Below are 20,847 nucleotides of genomic sequence, written 5' to 3' on the forward strand. Positions count from 1 at the left end.
ATTGAGAGCTCTTGCCTGGGGCCCTCCCATCACCCCCCGCCCCCGCCCAGCAGCATGCTACTTCACCCAGGGCACGACCAATTGCGAGAAACAGCAGCTCCATTGCCACTGTCACGGAAGCTCACTTGATACGAAACAGTGTTGTTCAAGGTGGTGATCTCGGTTACAAGCTAATAGAGACAGCATTTCTGCTAGCCTAAGAAAACAATTTGAGACAAGCCATAGGCAGGATGTTCCGGAAGTTAAGATGGCAAAGACAGGCTTGAAAACTTTTCCACATAGCCTGGGGTTAACCAGAGGCTGAGCACATACATCTCAGAGACTAATGTGTAACACATGAACACATTCACAGCAGAGTCTGAATACCTGCATAGAGAAGACATGAGTGCCCGTGGAAGTAAAAACGAGAGCAGACTTGAAAATGCCCTGAACTTGAATGGACTTCCCAGGCCACATGCAGCTCTCTCCATAGAGAGGGGAAGTCTTCCTGGCTTGAGAAAATTGCGCACAACCTCTGTCTCTGGCTGAACGTACAGCTATGCACACACAGAAAAGATCCCCAGGAAGCCAAGCTTTAAAAATAAAAGACGAGGGAAAAAAACTCAGCAGAGACATCAGTGTGTAGACTCATCATGGGGAGACAGACTTCATAGCAAGTGTCTAAGTTACCTAAAGGTCAAAGGAAAAAAGTACCATGACCATTTTAAAACATCTTGAGCAGAAAAATTAAAATACAACATCAAAACTTCTAGGATGCTATTAAAACCACAGTTTAAAGGAAAATGTAGAGTTGTGAATGCATACATTAGAAATGCAGACTGAAAATCAATAATCTAAGTATCTTTCTCAAAAAAGGTAGACAACATCTAATTTTAGTCCAAAAAAAGTTAAACTGGACACAAGAAATGGTATATAGAAATATGTCTAGGCCTGTACTTAATATAATTACATCCATAATATAAAACTTTGCTACAAAGAAAACTCCAGTCTCAGATGCCTTCACTAATAAATTTTCTATCAAACACTGAAGACAGAAGTAATACCAATCTCTTCCAGAGAACTGAACAAAAGAGGGAAACACTTCCCCATTGATTTTATAAGACCGGCATATCCTTGATGCCAAAACAAGGCAAGTTCATTACACAAAAGGAAAACCACAAGCTAACCTCCCTTCCCAAACACAGAAGCAAAATTCTTAAAATATTAGCAAATTGAATCCAATCAAACACAAAAATGATAGCACATCTGCTGGGTTTACGACGAACATGAGACTGTTTTAATGGTTTTTAATATGATTACCATGTTGACAAAATAAAGGAGAAACAAATTCTATGACAATCCAGTAGCTGCAGAAAAAGCATTTGATAAAAGTCAACACATGTTCATAGTTAACTGCCTATCAAATTAGAAATTAGAGAGTTTTCTTTAACAAAAAAGTTTTCAACCAGACTCCTAAGTAAACGCCCTACTTTAAATACTGAAAGCTCTCCTTCCTGATTTTGGGAACCAGAAATACATGTTATCATCACTACTATTCAAAATTATAACTGAGGCCCTAGTGCAACAAGGCAATAAAAAATAAATAAATGGAAAGTATAAGAACTGGACAGTAAAAAATAAAACTCTTCCCTACATAAAATGATCATGCACAAAGAAAATCCAAATGAATCTATGGGTAAACTATTAAGACTAAGAAGTGAATGGAGCAAAATCCTTGGAAACGAGGTCAATACAAGAAAATCTATCACATTGCAACAGATTTGTACAGGCAACAAAAATTAGAAGATGAAATGGTAAAAGATGTCATTTGCAATAACAACAAAAAGAATATAAGTTGATGAAAGATATACACGAATGCTACCAACAGAACTTGAAAATATTAAAGACAACCTGTAGCATTCATTGATTAGAAGAGTCAATATCGTAAAGACAGTAAACTCTCCCAAACTGATCTACAAATTCAATGCAATCCCAACCCAAGCCTCGGCCAGGTTTTGTGTGTGTGGAAATTGATAGAATGATTCTAGGATTTTTATGTAAATGCTAAACACTAAGAAAAAGGCAAAAAAAGGAGAAAAATAAAAATGAAAGACTTACTCAACCTGACATCAGAACGACAATAATTTAAGGCATTTTATTAAAGAAATAGCCCAGTAGAACAGAATACAGAGAGTCCAGAAACCAATTCACAAACATTACATGATTATTTGATTGATGAAAGAAGGGCCACTGCAATTTAGGGGAGAAAGGATGATCTTTATAACAGATAATGCTGAGTCAACAGGATATTTACATAGATATAAATAACCTTCACCCCTACCTCACACCATATACAAAACTCAATTCCAAGAGGATTATAGATCTAAATGCAAAAGGTAAAACAGATGATTACACAGGTGATAACTAGTGACTTAGTGAAAATGCATAGAGCTGTATGTCACGTTCTGCCTTGTATACCTTTCTGGCTGCATGCTAACTATTAATGACACAAGTTTACTTAAAAAGAAAAACAATGCTTCCTTAAGTCTCTACGTGATACACAAAACACAAAACAGATAAAAGAAAGTGATTCTGAAAAGTCTACACTCAGCAACCAGAGAGATTTTCTAGAACTCAAAAGCAATCACTTATGCCCCGGCTGAAAATACCGTGCTGTTGTTTAGTCACTAAGTCTTGTCCAACTCTTTGCAACTCCAGGGACTGTAGCACACTAGGCTCCTCTGTCTTCCACTGTCTCCCAGAGTTTGCTCAAATTCATGTCCACTGAGACAGTGGACATGACTAACCATCTCATCTTCTGCCACCTCCTTCTCCTGTTGACTTCACTCTTTCGCAACATGAGGGTCTTTTCCAAAGGGTCAGCTTTTCAAATCAGGTGGCCAAAGTATTAAGCTTCAGCTTCAGTCCTTCCAGTGAATGTTCAGGGTTGATTTCCTTTAGGACTGGCTGGTTTGATGTCTTTGCAGTCCAAGGGACTCTCAAGAGTTTTCTCCTGCACTACAACTCGAAATCATCAATTCTTTGGTGCTCAGCCTTGTTTATGGTCCAACTTTCACATCTGTAAAGAATCTGCCTGTCAGTGCAAGAGATATGGGTTTGATCCCTGGGTTGGGAAGATCCTCTGGAGAAGGCAATGGCAACTCACTCCAGTATTCTTGCTTGGAAAATTTCATGGACAGAGGAGCCTTGTGGGCTACAGTCCACGGGGTCACAAAGACTCGGACATGGCTGAGTACACACACATGCACTCACATCCATACATGACTACTGGAAAAACCATAGCTTTGACCATATAGACCTTTGTCAGCGAAGTGCCATCTCTGCTTTTTAATTCACTGTCTAAACTTGTCATAGCTTTCCTTCCCAGGAGCAAGTGTCTTTTAATTTCACGGCTGCAGGAACCATCTACAGAACTTTTGAAGCCCAAGAAAATAAAATCTGTCACTGCTTCCCCTTTTTCCCTTCTATTTGCCATGAAGAGATGGGACTGGATGCCATGATCATCGTTTTTTTGAATGTTGAATTTCAAGTCAGCTTTTTTCACTCTCCTCTTTCACCCTCATCAAGATGCTCTTTAGTTCCTCTTCACTTTCTGCCATTAGAGTGCTATCATCTGCATATCTGAGGTTGTTGATCTTTCTCCCTGAAATCTTGATTCCAGCTTGAAAACATTTTAATGTCTTCCTAATCTGACTTCTGCTTCCTCACCAGCCACTCCCTCATCCCCTCCCCACTTCACTCCATCCCCTCCCCAACTCTACCTGTTCTAGAAGCCATATTCTCCCTAGAATAGATTCTAGGATTTCAATATGCAAAGTTCCCTCCTTTTACCTCTTGCCTACTCTCACCAACCTGGCCAGTTTGTTTTCTGTTTGTGAGTCTGTTTCTGTTTTGTAAAAAAGTGTATTTGTATCGTATTTCAGAGTCCACGTGTGATATCATGTGATATTTCCCTTTGCCTGACTTACTTCGCTTAGTATAAACCTTCGGTCCGTCCATGTTGCTGCAAATGGCATTATTTCAATCTTTTTTAGGACTGAGTAGTCCTGGGTGTTCACTGGAAGGACTGATGTTGAAGCTGAAACTCTACTTTGGCCACCTGATGCTAAGAGCTGACTCATTTGAAAAGACCCTGATGCTGGGAAAGATTGAGGGCAGGAGGAGAAGGGGACGACAGAGGATGAGATGGTTGGATGGCATCACTGACTCAATGGACATAGGTTTGGGTGGACTCCGGGAGTTGGTGATGGACAGGGAGGCCTGGCGTGCTGTGGTTCAAGGGGTCACAAAGAGTCAGACACGACTGAGCGACTGAACTGAACTTAACTGACGTTTCCCATTGTCTATATGCACATATATATATGTACATATATACATACACCACATCTTTATCCATTCATCTGTCAATGGATATTTAGGTTGCTTCCATGTCTTGGCTATGTAAACAGTGCTTCTATGAACATTGGGATGCATGTATCTTTTCAATCTTGAGAGTTTTCTCTAGATGCACACCCAGGAGTAGGACTGCTGGGTCATATGGTAGCTCTATCTTACTTTTTTTTTAAGGAATCTTCAGTAAAACTTTTAAAAAAGGCACTACCACAATATATTTAACCTAAATCCCACAATTTAACCACAGTTATTTTAATTTTATTTTCCTATCCTGATTTCAAAAGATGGCTCCATCTAAAAAAAATAGCTGCTACATGAAATATGTCTTATAAAACACATCAATTGATGAAAATGTATTTGTAGAATCAGTTTAATAAGAAACTCCAATTCTATTCACGGAAATATCATTGATGCTGTAGTTAGTATGTCTGACATTTTAATATGCTAAACTATTAAACAGTATATATATCATTTATTTTACCTATGTAAATGAATATATTCTCTTATAAAACCAAAAAATTCATGGGCTAAATATAGGGTTGACACCATCAAAAGTAAAAATATGCCTACCTGAAATGTAAAATTACATATTGGACAGCATCGGTCTAAAGATTAAAATGCCAATACTATATCTAAAGAGCATAGTTTGGAATCACTGGTTGTCATGGTGACTACAAAAAATGGGTGAAGCCTGTGAACGAAGGTCACGGGAATATTACTCAGGATGTACGCAGCCCACGTGCAGTATCTAAGCCTTAAATCTGTGATCCATAAGGAGCCGTATTTTAATGAAAAAGAGTCAAACAGTAATTTGAAATCAATGTGGAATGGGATGATAACAAAAGTTCACCTAAAATGGTACCTCCAGCTTACCCGAAATAATACACTTCTTTCTAACGGGTAAGTGCCTCTCCAATCTAGAGAAAGTTTAGAATCAAACAGAGACTCTCAGATGGCACAGGAGTAAAGAACCCCCCTGCCAATGCAGGAGATTCAAGAGACTCAAGTTGGATCCTGGGTCAGGAAGAACCCTTGAAGTAGGAAATGGCAACCCACTCTAGTATTCTTGCCTGGAAAATTCCACGGACAGAGGAGCGTGGTGGGCTCCGGTCCACGGGATTGAAAAGAGTCAGACGAGACTGGGCGTGCACAGTAGCATAGAGACCACAAGGAAAATGAGACTCACGTTAATATTTTTTAGAATATTTTAGAAATATGTTTTATATTAACTGGAACAGTTTGTGCATAATTATTACGTTTTTAATGTTTAAAAGAATCTGACATAAACTGACATGTGATTCTCCTTAAAATGTGAGCTATATTTAGACATATGATTTATTTAGATTGAAGTGTTTAAGAGGATTTGGCTATGTCTATAAAATATTAATTTTGTAAGTGATGGAATAGTCAAAGGAAATTGAGCTAAGTACTTGGAAAGGCTTCACTCATTTGAATCATACATTTGCCCACTGAGCATCTGATTTGTTTAAAAAGAAAATCAAATATATTAAATAAATATATACAATTGAAAATATTTTAGGGTTTAAATTTAACTAAGTTTACAAACGGGACTGATAGTTTAAGGAACTCAATCTGTTCAATTTGAACTAAAGTTTCATCAAAGAAAAAGGGATTGTGATTGCTCACATTTAGCAGATTTATAAGCAGAATAAGAAGATATGTAACTTAAACGCTTAAAGGCAACTCGATATTTATTTTTACGTGTAAAAACTTAAAATATTACCGAAATTGTCCTTTCTGCAGACAAAATTGATTCTTAACAGCTAATAAGACTTTACAAATATTAATTCACTTAACCCTCACAACCCAACCAAGTAAGTAATATTCTCCCCATTTTATAAGTCAAGAAATGAAGGCACAGCATTATTAAGCCACCACCCTAAGGTCATAGAGATAGATGGTAGCACGGCCGGAGTTCAAATACAAGCTGTCTGGCATCAAAATTCACGCTCTCAACCACTGTGCTTTGCTGACTCTCAGACTGCCCTTGAACATGAAAGAAAGAGCTCATCCTGACAAAAATAACTAGTTGCTCAAAAAGGTGAGCTTTTACACGCTGTTAAGATGTTAACGAAAAATCTCGTTTCTCTTTTTTTCCCAGTAACTATCAAGAAAGGTTTGCGCTAGGAATTCCAGGAAAAACCCGTGATGCACAAGGGAGGGACCCAAATGAGAGCAGTTTCCAAGGCTTCTAACTTCATCCTGACCTTGCGACTCCAGGCTGCTGGCGTTCTAAGACAAGGAACTCTCCCGCAGCGACAGAGAACATGTTGCTCTGACCCTCAAAGAAGTCCAGCCTGAGGGAAATGACACGTACTGAGTTACTTTTCATGGCATTTCTTTTCATCCTACAACATCTCATCTGGCCTCTTTTTGGGTGTGTGTTGCCGGGGGCGGGGGGCGTTAATTCTGAATCCAGGGCACAGTACAAAATAAAACAAAATAAACTCAGGAAAGAGAAGATAATTCCTTTTAATTTTGTTTTTAATTCTAAAAATAGATTGGGGGAGGGGGAGACTTTGCCCCCTCCTTCTACACCAAAACCCTATCTGGGGGTCTGAGGCAATGAGCATAAACAAGGACTATGGTTTTGATTACCTCCTGAGAACCATCTCCCCCTTCAACACTGACCATACCTACCATCCTGAATCTTCCCCACCAGGCAGCCACTCTTTCCAAAGCAAAGGTAATTAAAATGCATGTTCACTGCAGCAGGAAAGCATTCTTTGTTGACTGGCAATTAACAAAGCTGCTGCTGCTGCTGCTGCTAAGTCGCTTCAGTCGTGTCCAACTCTGTGCAACCCCATAGACGGCAGCCCATCAGGCTCCCCCGTCCCTGGGATTCTCCAGGCAAGAACACTGGAGTGGGTTGCCATTTCCTTCTCCAATGCATGAAAGTGAAAAGTGAAAGTGAAGTTGCTCAGTCGTGTCTGACTCCCAGCAATCCCATGGACTGCAGCCCACCAGGCTCCTCCGTCCATGGGATTTTCCAGGCAAGAGTACTGGAGTGGGGTGCCATTGCCTTCTCCGATTAACAAAGCAAGCATAGTCAATTTCAGATTGTGACTTATCACACAGATGACGGTTTTAAATTTACCAACCTTGTGTGATCTTGGATAAGCTATTTATTAGCATTTTATAGATGAGGAAAGAAGAGTGATTGTGAAGATCAAGAGATAGTTTGTATAACATACTAAATGGACTACTGGGGTGCCAGGTAAGTGATCAATAAATTATAGCTATCACAATATTTATTATTAAAAGAACCTACAGAACTGTGTTTTCTTACTTGCTTTTATGGACACCTGTCTCTTATTTAATTTTGCTTTTCATATAGCTTAAATAAGAAAAGCCCCCTGAAAGTAAAACACTTGATCACTCTTCTATGGAGACAGTGAGAACATGAGTTTATAATGGGGTGGGGTAGATAGAAGATAAAATAGTAAAAGCAATGTAAAGACAAATGTAGATGATTTTTAAAGATCCATTTTTTGCTCTCTTTGACTTGAATAATCAAAAGCTTATGCATAACTTCGAGTATAAACTTCAGCTCAGTTCAGTTTAGTCACTCAGCCGTGTCCAACTCTTTGCAACCCCATGGACTGCAGAAAGGCTTCCCTGTCCATAACCAATTCCTGGAACTTGCTCAAACTCATGTCCATCCAATCGGTGATGCCATCCAACAATTTCATCCTCTGTCGTCCTCTTTTCCTCTCGCCTTCGATCTTTCCCAGCATCAGGGTCTTTTCTAATGAGTTAGTTCTTTACATCAGGTGGCCAAAGTACTGGAGTTTCAGCTTCAGCATCAGTCCTTCCAATGAATATTCAGGATTGATTTCCTTTAGGATGGACTGGTTGGATGTCCTTGCAGTCCAAGGGACTCTCTCAAGAGTCTTTTCCAACACCACAGTTCAAAAGCATCAATTCTTCGGCGCTCAGCTTTCTTTCTAGTCCAACTCTCATATCCATACATGACTACTGGAAAAACCATAGCTTTGAATAGATGGACCTTTGTCAGCAAAGTAATGTCTCTGCTTTTCAATATGCTGTCTGGGTTGGTCATAGCTTTTCTTCCAAGAAGCAAGAGTCTTTTAATTTCATGGCTGCAGTCACCATCTGCAGTGACTTTGGAGCCCAAAAAAATAAAGTCTCTGTTTCCATTGTTTCCCCATCTATTTGCCATGAAGTGATGGGACCGGATACCATGATCTTCATTTTCTGAATGTGGAGTTTTAAGCCAGCTTTTTCACTCTCCTCTTTCATCAAGAGTCTCTTTAGTTCTTCTTCACTTTCGGCCATAAGGGTGGTGTCATCTGCATATCTGAGATTATTGATATTTTTCCCGGCAATCTTGATTACCGCTTGTGCTTCAAAATTAAGCTAGCTAGAGTTTTTTGTGATATATATATATATATACACACACACACATACACACACACACACACACACACATAGGTGAGGTGAAGTCGCTCAGTCGCGTATACACACACACACACACACACACACACACACACAGGTGAGGTGAAGTCGCTTAGTCGCGTCCGACTCTTTGCGACCCCATGGACTGTTCCCTACCAGGCTCCTCCCTCCATGGGATTCTCTAGGCAAGAGGACTGGAGTGGGTTGCCATTTCCTTCTCCAGGGGATCTTCCCGATCCAGGGATCAAACCTGGGTCTCCTGCATTCCAGGCAGACGCTTTAACCTCTGAGCCACCAGGGTGAGCCACACACACACATACATAACCTTTTAAGATATGACCATCAGGAATCCAAATAAATTGAAAATGAAACGATGATCTTTGATTTCTTATGTTGTATTTCAAATAACTAAAAGCTACAGTGATTTTGCAGCGCCCTGATGACACACTGGAGCTTGGATAACTGAAGTAATGCTGCTCTGTTTCCCCCATGGTGCTGTGGTCTCTCTGCCAATGCAGGAGACAAAAGAGGCGAGTTCCACCCCTGGGTGGGGAAGATCCCTGGAGGAGGTCACCGCAACCCACTCCACTATTCTTGCCTGGAGAATCCCCATGGACAGAGGAGCCTAGTGGGCTACAGTCCATAGGGTCGCACAGACTCGAACATGACTTAGGATGCACGCGTGCAGGAAACCTGAGTCACTTTCCTAAGACCCTAACATTGACACTTGTAAGGTCCTCAATACTGACTTTGGAACTAGACTTTAAAATAATCTTTTTATATCACATAAAAAATCTTTTAGGCATTCATTTAAGGAAAGCACATTTGTATTTATCTTATCTTTGGAAATGAATAAGGCATAGTTCTTGTTTACAGTCTGGCACACATTTGGTAAAGAATCCACCTGCAATTCAGGAGACCCTGGTTCGATTCCTGGGTTGGGAAGATCCGCTGGAGAAGGGATAGGCTACCCACTTCAGTATTCCTTGACTTCCCTTGTGGCTCAGCTGATCAAGAATCTGCCTGCAATGCAGGAGACCTGGGTTCAATCCCTGGTTTGGGAAGATCCCCTGGAGAAGGGAAAGGCAGCCCACTCCAGTATTCTGGCCTGGAGAATTCCATGGACTATATAGTCCACGGGGTTGCAAAAAGTTGGACAGGACTGAGCAACATTCACTTTCACTTCACACACACACAAAAAAGATATATGTCTTTTCAAACAACATGCTAAGTTGTTTTTCGGTTTTGGTTTGTTTTTTAAATAGGTATAGACAGAGTTCTCTTGGAAGAGAATGAGTGAGAAGGGAATATTACCTGGTCCTCAGGACATGAGAGAGCTACTGAGAAAAGACCAGACAAGCCTACAGCTCAGGGAATGATAGCCATTATCTTGTAGTAGCTTACAACGATTATGCTGCTGCTCCTACTGCTGCTAAGTCGCTTTACTCTGGGGACCCCATAGATGACACCCTACTTGGCTCCTCTGTCCCTGGGATTCTCCAGGCAAGAATACTGGAGTGGGTTGCCATTTCCTTCTCCAATGCATGCGTGCATGCTAAGTCACTTCAGTCATGTCTGACTCTGTGCGATCCCATGGACAGCAGCCCACCAGGCTCCTCTGTCTACAGGATTCTCTAAGCAAGAATACTGGAGTGGATTGCCATTTCCTTCTCCATACCATGATTATAACCTGCAAAAATACTGACTCACTGTGCTGTCCACCTGAAAACTAATACAATACTGCAAATCAACTACATTTCATTCTTTTTAAAAAGGTGTGCCTAGACTGATGATACACCACATAAGGCAATCCCAAATAGACAAATGTAAAAGATACCTTCACATGTATATAGCAAAGCTAACACCACCGAAAATATACATTCTTTTAATATATGAATACAAATAATAAGTGAAAGAACAACTATCTTCAAAAGTATCTTTTCCATAAATTAGTCTGTTCTAGTTTTTAAGTAAAGAAAATACTGACATAGGTCACAATATGCTATGAAGAAATAATTCTTGCTTTATTCTTGAAGAAATCATTCTGGCTTTAGGTTTTGTTCCTTTTTATTAAAATAAGGGGGAAAAAAACGAAGTACCATTACAATTGACGCCTTTATTTCTACACTTGATATCAGTTAATTAAAAAGCAAAGTTTGCTGCATTCCTTGACATAAAGAAGCCAGGATTCTGCTACATATTTTGCCTGCGTGCTTGTGTGTGCTCAGTCATGTTCTAATCTTATGACCCCATAGACTGTAGCCCACCAGGCTCCTCTGTCCATGGAATTCTCTAGGCAAGAATACTGGAGTAAGTTGCCATTTCCTCCTCCAGGGGATCTTCCCAACCCAGGAGTCGAACCCGTGTCTCCTGTGTCTCCTGCATTGGCAGGTGGATTCTGTACCGCTGAGCCACCTGGGAAGCCTCTGTACTTTTAGAATAATATAACAGAAAGATCACATCAGTTTCTTCCTTCTTAAAATGAGGATCACAGTAGTACCTACTTCACAGAGTTCTTAAGAAGATTAAATAGATTGATATTTGTGAAGTATTCAGAAAAGCGCCTGGCCATTAAGAAGCACTTGCAAGGGTTTGACTGATAGAAAAGAGATGGAACTGCAATCATGCTAACCAGGGTCTAAGGAAGCCATATGAAACAAGACAAAATGCCAGATGAGACCACACAGAAACCTTTCATTAGAGATTTACAATTCAGGAGTTTGAGTAATCATCTGTCCTTCAATTCAACTCTGCCTGACACATCACGTAGTAATAAAATTGTGTAAAATGCCATGTCTTCCTTGAACAGCTACGACTGTAACAGAGGGAAGATGGTTCACAATAGACTGATACTCAGAGAAACAATTTCTCATTTAAACACCCCCAAATACATGGGACAAACCCATAGTTTTCTTTTCAAGCTCCATTACTGTCTTGGCTATTTAACTGGTCTCCCTGACCAATTATGGGCTTCCCCAGTGGCTCAGATGGTAAAGCGTCTGCCTGCAATGCGGGAGACCCGGGTTTGATCCCTGGGTCAGGAAGATCCTCTGGAGAAGGAAATGGCAATCCACTCCAGTACTCTTGCCTGGAAAATTCCATGGACGGAAGAGCCTGGCAGGCTACAGTCCATGGGGTCGCAAAGAATCGGACATGACTGAGTGACTTCACTTTTCCTGACCAATTATACACTATAATCATGTGGAAATCTTTATTCTTATGTCCTAACTTGTGGTTTATAATATTAAAAGTGCACTCACATCCCAGTTCAGGGGAGTCACTTTTTACTCGGTTGTAAGGAAAAGTGGGGGTAAGTGAACAGAACAGCCTCTCTGCTGTAGGAGTGATCAGTCTCTGGAAACCATGTAAACACTCGCTGGGGAGTTGCTTTAGGATTCTGGACCACAAGGTGCTGAAGAGATGATCTGTGTCATCCATCTTTTTCCTCCCCTTCACCCGGTCCTGAAAGGTCTCAGTATATATTAATCTCAAATCCCTTGGACAACAAGGAGATCAAACAACTCAATCCTAAAGGAATTCAGTCCTAAATATTCATTGGAAGGATTGATGCTGAAGCTGAAGCTCCAATACTTTGGCCACCTGATGTGACTCATTGGGAAAGACCCTGATGCTGGGAAAGATAGAGGGCAGGAGAAGAAGGGGGTGACAGAGGATGAGATGGTTGGATTGCACATGAGTTTAAGCAAACTCCAGGAGATAGTGCCAGACAGGGAAGCCTGGTGTGCAGCAGTCCATGAGGTTGCAGAGAGTCAGACACGACTTAGTGACTGAACAATACTTTTTAACTCACCGAACTCTCCATCTTGAGATTCTTTGGCTTTCACTTCAATTGGTTATGAGGTAAAGAAGCAGAGATCTAGATCTAGGCAGTTAGGGAAAACAGCACTTCATCACCTAACAGGATTCCAGATTTTCCTATCCACCACACGACCTTTGTACATGTCCAGAATGTGAAATTAAGGATTATAACATGGCCTGGATTGGAGGGGAGTTTGGGAGAGAATGGATACATGTATATGTATGGCTGAGTCCCTTTGCTATCCACCTGAAATTCTTACAACACTGTTAATCAGCTATACTCCAATGTAAAATAAAGAAAGCTTAAAAAGAAAAAAAAAAGATTATAACATGAATTATGAGTTTTTTAATACACACCATTATAAAGTAAGTTTTCTAATATTCTGGTTGAAAAACAAATTAACCAACTTATATTTTCTAAAAGCCCTGGAGGATATAAAATTACTTACAAAGCATTAAAGAATTAACTGGTAACTTTTCCCCATAAGAAAAGGAAGGCTAACATAGAATATTTGGGTATTAGGTATCATAAACAATGAGTTACACATATAATAAGAATAATCGTAATAGTTGGAAAACAAGTAATTCCTCAACTATAAAATCTCAGGTGACTTTATCAAGCAATATGGAATAAAGAAAAGGAATCAGCTGATAAACATTTGCTGACTGATGTCCAAAACTATTCTATATAATTGCTACAAAGAACTGGCACATATGGAAATCAAGCGTTGATCTCGAACTATGTTTATAACACTCCAATTCTGTGTCAGACTGAATAAATATATGCATTTCCCATTTTGTAAAGTGGTTTACAAAATGGCTTAAGAGATCTTACCCTCATTTTAACTGAGAGCAGGAAAAAAATGAAACACACGCCCACAGAAGTTTCTCAGCCTCCGTCAATCTCTACTAACTGTCCGTAGCACAAACACCCCTTCCTATCACCACAAGCATGGATTCCCATGCCTTTTCTCAGCACTGTGGTTACAATCAATACTCACCACACACAGCAGGTCAGCTGACAATACCTTACATTTACAGCATTTTTTCCTTGAAGTCCCAGGGCTAACATTATTCTCCCCAGCCACAAATCCAAATCCAAGTGTTTTGGCAGTGAAGAAATTATGTTTTAAAAAACTATCATCTTTTTCACAAATACACTTTTACAAATGCTACAACACGTTGTACGAGACGCTAAATTACCAACCAGTCATCACGTTATCACAGAGCTAGAAATTGCTGGAGAACACTGACCCAGAAACAGCCAACAAAGCCTCCAACGGCCTAATGCTGCCCGTGCAGGCTCATATGGTTAAAAATATGACTTTCAGTGGCACAAGAACAATGTTAATCTGACTTAAATGAGAACATTTCTTGACTCCTTTTATCTCTTTGGACATGCTCGCTAAGTCAAGTTACAGAATTCTTCAGGCTGTGTTTATAATTATCAGACCAAATTTTACAACGTATACCAAAAATTAGGACCAGGGTTTTATTTTAATTATTAAATTAAGACTATAAAATTATGATGTTACAAAATTATAAAATAATTTTACAAAATTGAGACTTTTCTAATTTTAAGGCTCTGAAGCTTAGAAATGCAAAAGATTTCTACTACTATGAATGAGCCGGTGACAACTGGCATATTACACCTAAGGATGCTCTGTGCTGTTCCCTACTTCCACCAGGTGGCCGATCTCAACCAGGGACCTACTGCACACTCCCATCTGCATTTCCTAAGGGGCTTCTATAGATATCACAGCATTTTTTTTTTTTTTTTTGGCTTTCATTCAAGGAGATCCAACCAGTCCTTTCTGAAGGAGATCAGCCCTGGGATTTCTTTGGAAGGAATGATGTTAAAACTAAAACTCCAGTACTTTGGCCACCTCATGCGAAGAGCTGACTCAATGGAAAAGATTCTGATACTGGGAGGGATTAGGGGCAGGAGGAGAAGGGGATGACAGAGGATGAGATGGCTGGATGGCATCACTGACTTGATGGATGTGAGTCTGAGTGAACTCCGGGAGTTGGTGATGGACAGGGAGGCCTGGCGTGCTGCGATTCATGGGGTCGCAAAGAGTCGGACACGATTGAGCAACTGAACTGATTTGGTCATGCACATACCTCGTGATGCTAGTAACATATATAAATATGCCAAATTATTGTTTTTCACTTCACTGACAAAAGCTTCATTTCTTGCTTCAGAGCTTGTGTAAATAAACCACTAGGACAAAGTTGTGCTTGCAATATATGCCTGTTTATTTCTGATGTTTACTGACTTTATTTTCTTGGCAGAAAGTGATCCAGCTTTAAAGATGCCAAACTATATTGAATCCTGTGCCTTGGGTGAGCTAGTAGCAAAGGCAAAACACGAGTTATCACTGTGCTGAATTAACACTGGCTATCACCAATCTTCAGAATCCAAACCAAGAACCACAGACTAGAACTCATAGTGAGGGGCCCATGTAGCTGAAAAGCAGGTCCAGAATCCTTGCATTTGAATGTTGGATTTGCTAACAAAGATATGAATAACGCTGTACTGTTGCTGCCTCAGAAAGAACACAAAACTAATTATTTTTAGCACAAAACATGAAACGATATTCTGTCTATAGAACAGGACAAGGCCTCAATATTCATCCTAGTTGTCTTTCATGCTCAAGTGAAAAAAGGCTTATTTTTCCTCTCCTGGTTATCTTCTGAAAACAGATCAACTTCATTTTAATCAATGTACCATTTCACTACCATCATTGCAGAGTGTCTGTGAATCACTCTACAGGTTAAGACTCAGTTTAATAACAAAACCAATTGTGAAATAATCTGCAAATTGTTGCTGCAACTCAATTCTTAATAGTTTCCAATACAATCTTCTAATGAAGTGACATTACTTAAAATTACTAGCAAATATGAACAGACTCAGAAACCTAGTAATCAGCCAGCTAACAGGTGTTGAAATCCCAAAAGAGAGAAGTATCAGATAATCACTTTATGTCTGACACCTCAAGTAGCTTTAATATCCATAATTCTAATCAACTTAACTGCAATTCAAAATGATCAGTGCCAATGGTTTCTTCTCATTGACTACCTTTAAGCAAAAATACAATTTCTTGCTTTCCATAAAATTTTCTCTGACCTCTTCCAACTTAAAGATTATTTTGCTAAGTTGGGTATACAATTCAATATCTTCCTATTATCCCCTATTTCAAAAAAATTAACAAATACCTTATTTCCTTCTGCACTGATCAGCTTCTTAAAAATGAAAACTGTCTTCTTCCACATAAGTACACCTAAAGATGATATCTAAGTCTTCACAATTCTATTTTTAATCTACTCTAGGTCTGCTACAAACTAAATATCACGAAATGATGGCAAGGTTGGGGCCCGTTGAGAAAGGAGGAGACTACCCATAACTTGAGCAGGTCTCCATCCAGTAACCCTATGCCCTTGACAACCGATCGTAACCCTCTCACCACACTCATAAACAGACGCAAACACCGCCCAGACACCTGCCCTCAGAGGTGCTTTGGTTTGCTTCCTCACATAGAGAAACCAAAAAAAAGGCATTTCCAGTTCCTTAAAGCAAGAACACATTGCCTTCCAGAAACAACAGCGCTGACACGGGTGCCAAGCATCTAATCTACAAGTACTGGTCCTGTTAACTCTCGTATTGCCAGAAGGAATCCCAGGCTACCTCTCCCATTTAGTTACAGGTGCCAGCACCCATTCCAAAGATAAAGGTGCTGATGTTCAAAAGCCCAGGGAACTTTAAAAGCGCCTCAAAATGCTCCCGTCCCAGGCATCGAAACCTGGGCTCACTTTTCAGAGGTTGTTTTAAAATAATAATAATAATAAAGTCTCATTTGTTCCCTTGGCGACCTATAGCATCATCCCGCCCTCAAAGAGGATCAACTCGGCAACATCAAAGTCCCAGAGGGAAATATTTTCGTATCTTTTTGTCTCCCCCCCTACCCCACCCCCCCACCCCCCGCCAAAAAAGCCTCGCTAACACTCCAAAAGAGACAGAGAAGGACGGATAACGTAGACAGGTACCACCCCCGCCTCTCCGCACGGCCTCACCCCGCGCACCCCGCTGGCTCCGGGCACCCCAGCGCCCCGCACTCGGTCGAGCGGAACCGGGACGGGCCGGGCCCGTCGGGCGCGCCCGCCGCGAAGTTTGCCGCCCGCCGCCGCGCCCCGGGGCGCCGTCCGGGATTGCGGGGCGGCCCGGCGGAGAGACCTTGTCCGGCGGGGGCGCACCCCTCCGCGGAGACCCGCTCCCCGCGGCGGGTGGACGCCCCCCGTCCCCACCCCCCGGCGCCCGGCCCGAGCCTCCGCCCCCGCCAACCCCCGGGCGGCCGGCGCGCTCGCCTCACCTGACCCGCGGGCGGCCGCGGCAGCGGGTGTGTGAGCGGCGGCGGCGGCGGCGGCGGCGGGCGGCGCGGGCCGGGAGGCAGCTCCGGCGGCGGCGGCGGCGGCGGCGCCCGGGAGGGGAGGGAGGCGCCGGCGGAGGAGGAGCTCGGGCGAGGAGCGGGCGGGCGGCTTTGTTTCCACGGCGCGGAGCCACCGACCCTGCGTCACCATGGCAACCGCCGGGGGGGCGGGCCCCCATCCCGGGCCCTGCGAGGACCCCTGGGCATCCCGGGTCCGGGACCCCCGCCCTTCCTCTTCCCAGTCTGGCTGCTCCGAGGGGACAAGGACCACCCCCACCCCCAACCCCCCACCACCCAACAAGTAGCCGCCACCACCGCACACGCCCCTCTCTCAAGGGCCCAAAGCGTTCGTCTGGCCCCAGCAAGAGGGGAAGAGGGGGCGAGAGGAGCCCACCCCGGGCCCGATGCCTATTGGCATCCCCCGTAGGCACCCTCTTTGGCTTCACACACTGGACATTCCCAAAGCCCACCACCACCAACCACACCACCACCACCACCCCACCTTTCTCCTCTCTGGCGCTGTGCCCTCAACATGGAAATTCACTGAAGAGAGGAGAGAACGGTGCAAACAGATAAAGTGTGGAGCAACTGGTCCCGGTGCATCTGTTGCGAGCTGCCGCAGAAGCCCGGCGCTGCCAAGAGGCTCCGGCGCCCCGCCGCCTCCCGCCCTGACCGAGCTGCGCCTCGACGGGTCTGGGCTCGCTCCACCCAAATCCGTATGTTTCGTGGGGGGCTCCAGTAAGAGAAGAGAGAAGGGGGCTTCGTGTTTTTTGGTGTGTGTTTTTGTTTTTGTTTTTTTTAATTTAAACACTGGATACACTTGTAACCTCACGCTAAAACAACTTGGAGGCTGTCCTTGTGAATCTCTGCTGCTGCTACTGTTCGGCTACTGGCCGTGACCGCTTAAGCGCCTACCTTGAGCGCGGGCTCGCTCGCTCTCTCTGTGCCAAGCCCCCGAGCCGTGCACTGCAGGTCGTGGTGCTCCGGGGAAGATGAAAGGGTGAGGCTGACCTTGGCACCTGGTAGGCATCCTCTCCTATGGAAATTCTTGGAGAGGGAGGGAAAAGTACTAGCACGGTCACAGTAATACTTCCTCTGAAGGACAGAGCTGGAGGACAGCTACCACCGGGGTGAGTCATCACCCCATCCTATGTTTTCCTGAAATATCAGTGATTAAACCTAGGACCTACAGTGTCTTCGTTTAGACCCCGGGGAACGCGGCATTTATTTTCTGGCACTTGTGAATCACCAAAGGAATGTCAATAACATAATAAAACCCCAGGGTAGCTGATGTTTTCTGGATTTGCTCCCTATCTGAGAAGCCATAAAGGAAAACAAGGTTATTACCAATGGAAGCCACACATTTTAATTAATGAAAATAGAAGATTCATTTTAGGGTGAATAGAAACAGCCTGTTCCTCAGAACAACTGGCCTCTTTCCTGTACTGGGAACATTGGTGATTCCAGACGAAGCCCAGAGACAAGGACTTCTCACAGGCTCTTAAGCAGTCTGACAGTATTTGTCAAAATTTTAAATGTACATCCCTTTCTCCTGGCTAGCTCAATTCTCAGAAATTTGTCATGCGGAAATACACAAGTGTACAATGATAGATTTACAAGGATGTGCATTCCAGCAATTATTTATTAGCAAAAAATTGAAACAACTTGTTTGTCCATCAGGTAAATAAGTTTGGCACACTCATACCATGTAGTCCAAAGTGACTTGTTCAGTAAGTGCAAAATGCTCACCAGATTCCAAACACTTGGAACAATAACCCCCCAAAAGTATTGCTACTGCTAAGTCGCTTCAGTCGTGTCTGACTCTGTGCCACCCCACAGACGGCAGCCTACCAGGCTCCCCCATCCCTGGGATTCTCCAGGCAAGAAGACTGGAGTGGGTTGCCACTTCCTTCTCCACTGCATGAAAGTGAAAAGTTAAAGTGAAATCGCTCAGTCATATCTGACTCTTAGTGACCCCATGGACTGCAGCCTACCAGGGTCCTCCATCCATGGGATTTTCCAGGCAAGGGTACTGGAGTGGGGTGCCATTGCCTTCTCCGCCCAAAAGTATAATATCTCATTAATAATCCTTATATTGATCACATGGTGAAATAACATTTTTAATATATGGGGTCAAATAAAACATATTAATTAAAATTAGTACAGTTTCTTTTCACTTTAACATGCTTACTAAAAAATTTTAAATTATGTAAGTGGCATATTGGACTGCTCTGTTTTAGAGCTAGTGTTTATGCTAAAAATCAGCAGGAAATCCAAAGTTAACTTTTAGTTAAAACAAGATATAATTTTCACATTAATGTTTTCATACATGTGTCATAGCAATTTATGTTAAATATTTTTTACTTATTGAAAATGTTAAACATAGACAAATGTTAGAGATAAAACTAGCTCATTTGTTTATATTTTAGAAAGACTTTACCACAAGCACTAAAGTTCAATTACCTGGGCCTGAATCCCAGCTCTTCTACGTATCAGCTATATGACCCAGGCAAGCAGTTTAATACATCTGGTCCTCAGTTTCCACATTTGTTAAATGGGTCCCATAATAGTACTTACCTCACTGAGTTATTTTGAGAACGAGATAAGTGAATGTGTGGAAAACTCTAATTATGATGTCTGATCATATACAATGCTGAATAAATTTTAACTATTTTTTTTATTATACTTTGTCAGATCTGTCACTATTCTATTAATCTTCAATTCTGGTTAGTCTAAATTTGTCTGGTTAGTCATAACAAATCTTTTCATCTTCCTTTAAGTAAGCTGATTGGCACTGTGACTGAGACATGAAATTTAACCCTCCTCACCCCTGAACTGGTTATAAAATTACTATCAAAATCAAGGAGATATTTTAATCCATTTAAAAATAAACAAAAATGTTCAGTTACATCATCAGTCGTATGTTTCAGAGTCTCCAAAAGATGCTCAATTAACATTCTCAATTCCTTTATCAGAGTGAATCTCTTGGAGAAAGAAAGATCCAACCAGATGACAAGAATGTCACCTAACTTGAAATGAGCTCTGTGCATCAATTCCTTCATCACTGGGAATTTCTTGGAGACATAAAAAAAATCCAACAAGCAACAGGAATGTCACCCAGCTTGAAAGGAGCATTTTGTGTAAAGTGTTGGTTGACGAAAGGCTATGCATCCCCAAATGGCTCTAGTCAGGTTTCCTACCAATGCCAAAGTGAAAGTGTTAGTCACTTAGGCATATCCAACTCTTTATGACTCAGTGAACTGTAGCTTGCCAGGCTCCTCTGTCCATGGAATTCTCCAGGCAAGAATACTGGAGTGGGTAGCCATTCCATTCTCCAGGGGATCTTCCTAACCCAGGGATTGAACTTGGGTGTCCCACACTGCAGGCGGATTCTTTATCATCTGAGCCACCAGGGAAGCCCATCAAATGTCAAACAGACCCATAACTGCTTACAGGAGGACTAATTTTTCATTGCAATCCATTCCACAAAGATAAAATGAATTTTGAAATTCAGTACTTGAAAGTAGCAATGTATTTACTGAGCTATCTGACATATCAACCTCAGTGTGAGAAACTGGCTGCTGATTAAAGAAATGTATCCTGTAAAAATCCTGGAGGATACAGGCAAAAGTAGATAGGATTGAGAAGTACTGTCCATTTTATCATTTCTTAGCTCTGGTGTGTATTGTGCAGCCCAATTAAAAATATATACATATTCTGTGCCAGTGGGAAAAATGGCAGGGAAACAGAGAGTTAAACAAATACATCA

At 42.0% G+C, this 20,847-nt stretch overlaps 1 protein-coding gene across 1 annotated transcript in view; it reads right to left on the reverse strand.

Annotated features, from left to right (window-relative positions):
• Positions 1-19,757, reverse strand: part of RNF182 (ring finger protein 182) — a 52,463-nt gene extending 32,706 nt beyond the window's left edge. The window contains exon 1 of the mRNA XM_086370239.1: positions 17,022-19,757. The gene's annotated coding sequence lies outside the window, so the exon portion shown is untranslated. The remainder of the gene's footprint in view (positions 1-17,021) is intronic.
• Positions 19,758-20,847: the final 1,090 nt, after the last annotated feature.

This window comes from Bos grunniens, chromosome 23 (assembly GCF_055505025.1).
Source record: "Bos grunniens cultivar Pamir isolate PY7600 chromosome 23, Bosgru_T2T1.0, whole genome shotgun sequence".
Taxonomy (NCBI): domain Eukaryota; kingdom Metazoa; phylum Chordata; class Mammalia; order Artiodactyla; family Bovidae; genus Bos; species Bos grunniens.